Source organism: Malus domestica, chromosome 08 (genome assembly GCF_042453785.1).
Source record: "Malus domestica chromosome 08, GDT2T_hap1".
Classification (NCBI taxonomy): Eukaryota; Viridiplantae; Streptophyta; class Magnoliopsida; order Rosales; family Rosaceae; genus Malus; species Malus domestica.
The window spans coordinates 22,422,271-22,427,666 of NC_091668.1; positions in this window are offsets into that span (position 1 = coordinate 22,422,271).

The window sequence follows — 5,396 nt, forward strand, 5'->3', positions numbered from 1 at the left end:
TGAAAAGCTATGACCCGTCATATCAATACTGAAAAATGTTCTCTTGGATCCTCATACGTCATCTCAATGGAATGAGGATCATCTCCGGATCCTTTATGTGAGGATTCAAAAAATTCTTCAATCACGTCCGTTAATCGTATATCGTGCAATCAGCTTTCGTCAGGAATTATTTATATTCAATTTTAAAATAAAAAAATTTATAATGATTTATGATCGCATAATGTACAATAAACGGACGTGATTGGAAAATATGATTTGAAGATGATCCTCATTCATCTCAATGTTATATTGCATATTAAATAAAGTTGAGGTTTCATATAAAACTAATTGACAATATGTAAAGTAATTTAATTACTTATAAACAATGCACTGTTTTTTCTTTTCTTGATATAGGATTGACACTCCTAAAATGCTGACAACACAAATTAGGTGACGTTGAGGATGTGTAGCCATTCAGATTCACACATATAACAACATACTCTGATACTATGAAGAAAGTTAAAATTTTATCATAAAACTAATTAATAACATGAAAAGTAGCTCAATGCTTTGTTTAGAATATGGCATGCTGACATTCAAACGGATTAGGCGGTATTGCATTATGCATAGAGATTATAATAATTTGAATTTAGGGGCTTTTTTTATTTATTTTTATTTTTATTTTTTTTAACACAAAAGATAACATATACTAACTTAATTTATATTATACATAACATTGGAGTTGATACACCGGATTACACATAATAAGTCAACTATAATTTGTTATAAATTGTCATTTGTTAGAGTTGAATTTGAGACTTTCTACTTATAAGTGAGAAGGAGAATAACTATAGCGTAATGCAACTGGTTCATTATACCCCATTTTTAAAAGTGTTTCTGTTGTTTTACTACACCTCAACCAAATTACTCAATACTCATTTGGATCCTCTTCGGATCTCTTCACTAAGGATCCCGAAAATCAATGCACAAGGATCATTCATCAAAGATCGTGCGGCCACAATTAAATGTTTTTCATGTAAAATGAGACTGCTTTACTTTTAAAAATATAGAAAACATTTAATTGTGGCCACATGATGATTCCCGGGATCCCAGTAAGGCGATCCGGAGAGGATCCAAATCCCTTTTGTTCCTATGTGATAATTTATTTTATTTATGGGTTTTTTGTTGGATGTTTATAACTTTATATATAGGTGGGTTTTTGTCTGATGAATATGAGTTGTAAGGAGCTATATTTAAAGAACTATAGCGAGCATTATTTCAAAAAAAATAGTACAGATGATGATACAAATATTAAGTAACTGTAGTATTACTCGATAAAATTTGCCTACGGTAATATGGAGAATAACTATAGCGAGCACTACTCCAAACAGATAGGTTGGAATAACCCTTGGATTGGATTGGTTCTCTGAATCCAGCGATTGATACTGGATTGGACTTATGGCTTAAATGACCTCTATCTTGTTTTATATTAGGCCAAATTGGATTATTCATCCCCGTGGTCATAGGAAACTTGCATGATGACCTCCTGATGTAAAAATTAACTAGCACTCAAATTAACCCTCTTTTTATCAATTGTAGTAAGTATGTAAGTAGAGATCGTTCTAGGCCGGGGATTAGGAGGGATTGCAAAATCACTTGAAAACTGACTCAAATACGTAAAAACAAGTTTAAAACACTAAACTAGACTCAAAGAATGCAAAACTAAACTTTAAAACACTAAAACAAACCAAAAGACTCAAAACTGCCCCAAAACACTCAAAACTGCCTTAAAAACACAATCTGGGCAGTTTTGAACACTAGACACAAACTTGGACGAAAATTGGTTTTAACTTGACCTAAGACACTTAAAAACACAAACTAAAACACTTACTAACTAATTTGACACTTTAAAACAAAGGGGGAATTGGTTTGGACGAATTTAAAACAAGACATAAACTTTGTAAAACAAAACAGTTTTGAAAACGAATTTGGTTTAAATGGATGAATAGAAGGCTAGCTAAGGGGTTCATCTCCACACATGTTATACTTACATTCAAAACGATTTCCAATTGCTTTTCAATAACCCATGAATTCTCAATGCCCCAAGTTAATTAGGTCCGCTTAAATTAACCTTCAGATTTTCCTAACATTATTGAATTGGATGATTGCATACGACAACCCAAAGCATTCCCCACAAGTCCCCTACATGATTGCATAATAGAGATACAAGCAAGAATCATTAAGTTCTATGAAAACCATAAGCATTGACGAAGCACTTGTTACTATGATTGCATGAAACTTATGCCAAGAATTTACTTAACGCGATTGAGATCATCAACCTTTACTACTTGTGAATATAAGTCCATAACGATTAGGTGAAATTTCCTTATATCCTAGCATTCAATTTATGCATGATAATTAAGCGTGCACTCTCAACCAACAAACACAAATCAATGTAATTTGTTGATGCACAAAATCAGCGAAGACTTTGGTACAACAGAAAGTGTCAGGTTTTATGACCTTCGCTTGGTTGCTTCGGTCACTAGTGAGGATAAGTACGTAAATGAATAGAGACAGAGAAGCAAACACAGGATGTACGTGGTTCACCCAGATTGGCTACGTCCACGGAGTAGAGGAGTTCTTATTAGTAGTGAAGGGCTTACACAAGTACAAAGGATCAAGCTCTCAATTTAGTGAGTTCTTGTGAATGATTTCACACAAAATGGCATTAGGCCATATTGTGGGGGAATGACCCCTATTTATAGAAAAACTTGTAGCTTTGTCACATTGACATGTGTCATGTTATGATTGGTTCTTGATGTTGACACGTGCTGCGCTCTGATTGGCTTCTAATCTTGACACGTGTCGAGTAGTGATTGGCCTCCTGGTCGGAGGGGAACTCTTCTGGGTCCTTGACAGTATAGCGTTGGCCGGTGCTCGGTAGTTTCGGGATTGGTCAAGTATGGTACAAACAGTGCTCCCCTAAGTTCCCGAGTGAGGGAAACTCCTCGGTTGGGGACTTGCAAGATCCAATCCCTTGAGTAATCACGAAACTTCTAAGTACCGAAGTGTGGTCTGATCTTCATCTGCCCTTCTCTGGAAGTACCTTTCCTCCATCCGGGAATGGTGTACTTAGCTGATGTTGACGCACAAGGTAATGTATCAATTTCACTTGAAGCTTAGTTGTAGTTTCGGGCTTAGTCAAGTGTGATACGAACCCTATAGTAGGAGTCCCCCAAGTCGCCGAGCTAGGAGATCTGCCGAAAGAGGTGACAGACAAGGTAAGCAGTCAAACTTCCAAGTAAGCAACCCAGGATCAGAGGTTTGACGTCGGCTTCCGGTTGATTGTTCTCATTCTCCTTGTCTCTCATTCAACTGCCAGGATAAGGAGAAGCAAATGGATAAGAGATGATATGAGATACTTTTGCTTTTGAAGAAGTAACTTTCCACAGGCTTATTCTTGAACTGTGCTGGAGGGTTTTCTGGTGCCCTTCAGAGTATAAGGCCGATTCAAAAATTTGAGGGTCAAAACAAGTCCATCAAATCTAGAGTACGTTCGACCTTGATGATATGGGATACTTTTGCTGTTGACGGAATAATGAATGTGGTATGGAAAGGTGTCGTGCTGTAGTGATCTGTTTCAGCTCACCGTTGAACCTTCTGCTTCAATCTTTTGCATGGCAGAAGTGGTGTGCAACCTTTGCATTTAAATGGTCCTTCAGAACATTCCTTCATAGTGACTCATCCACGCTTGGCAGCTTCAGTGTAAAGAGCCAATATCTGATCAACTGTCATGAGGTATTTGCCGGTGGAATTCGTGACCTTGACAGCAGTTGAGGATGAGTACTCGAGAGCAATGCTAAGTAAGCAACCAGGCAAAGGCTCCAGGCAGTCAGTTCCAAATTGGAGGTTTGATTTCAGGTTCCGACTGACTGCTCTCTTTCTCCTTGTCCTGCAGGTGTGGACAAGGACAAAGACAAAGACAGGGAGAAAGCATGATATGGGATACTCTTGCTTTCGACCCTGATGATATGAGATACTCTTGTTCTTGGTGTGGCTTATTTGCTGAGGTATTATCGGGGGGAAATAAAGCTGAGTATTTCGAGAGGTTATGTTGAGGGTGCCTCTTCGAATGCGAGAAAGGGTTGAGCATTTTTGCAGGTTTGCCTGTCCGTTGAGGAGGGAGGTCAATGTATATAGGGATTTCCCAATAACAAGTAGTAATGCTATTCTTTTACCCTTCTTGGTCACATCAATGTAGTGGGAGCTGCCAGCTTCACGTGTTTTAATTTTGTCAGAGCACTTTGAAAAAGTGGTATGTGGTATCTGGAAAGCTGATGTTACGTGTGAAGATTACAGACAAGCTTTATCTAAGGAAATCTGGCTCTCGAAGTTCTGAGAGTTGTGCCTCTTCGGTTTTCGAACAAGCAATCCCGTCGAGGATCTGACTCTCGAGATTCGGAAAGCGGTGCTACTCCGGTTTTTGAGAAAGTAATTATGTTGGGAGTCTTTTCTCGAATGTGAGTAAAGGTTGGACGTTCTTGCCAACCTGTCTTGCCGCAAAACACGGAGGTCGACACACATAGGGACTTTCCAGTTGTCAAGCAGTGGTGCTGTTCCTTTACCCTTATGGGTAATAGTAGGGTAGCTGGAACTTCGAAATTCACGTGCCTAAACTTTGTCAGAGATCTTTGACAAAGTTATATGTGGTACCCGAGGTGTTGATGGTGCATATGGAGAGCGGTGATTGAACAGTAAGATTCACGTGCTTTCTACTTCACCAGAAATCTTCGACAGATTGCCCGTAATTTCCGCAAAGCTGAGTGTGCATGTGACAGGTGCTGACGAGGCTGAAAAAGCAGGTGCTTCTTCGATTTCTGAGATCAGCCCTCGTGGTCTCTGAGCAGCCCATCTTTTGAGAAAGCAAACGCCTCTTCGATTTCTGAGATCGGCCCTCGTGGTCTCTAAGCAGCCCAGCTTTTGAGAAAGCAAACGCCTCTTCGATTTCTGAAGCTCCGTCGAGTGCAGATTTTTATAGAGGCTGACATTAAGTTCCACAGCACACTTGAATCTCTACCAGTAGAAGCTCATTTCTTGCACTTCTAAGATCTTGATTTGTCTGACCTCTTCCTTCTTCAACACATTTGAAAATGTCTGGACCCTCCGACCGTCGTTTTGACTTGAACCTTGGAGAAGAGACAGCCACGCCTTCTCCAGACAACATATGGCGCCCATCCTTCATATCCCCTACTGGTCCTCTTACCGTTGGGGATTCTGTGATGAAGAATGATATGACCGCTGCAGTGGTGGCCAGGAACCTTCTCACTCCCAAAGATAACAGACTACTTTCCAAACGGTCTGATGAGTTGGCTGTTAAGGACTCTCTGGCTCTTAGTGTTCAGTGTGCAGGTTCTGTG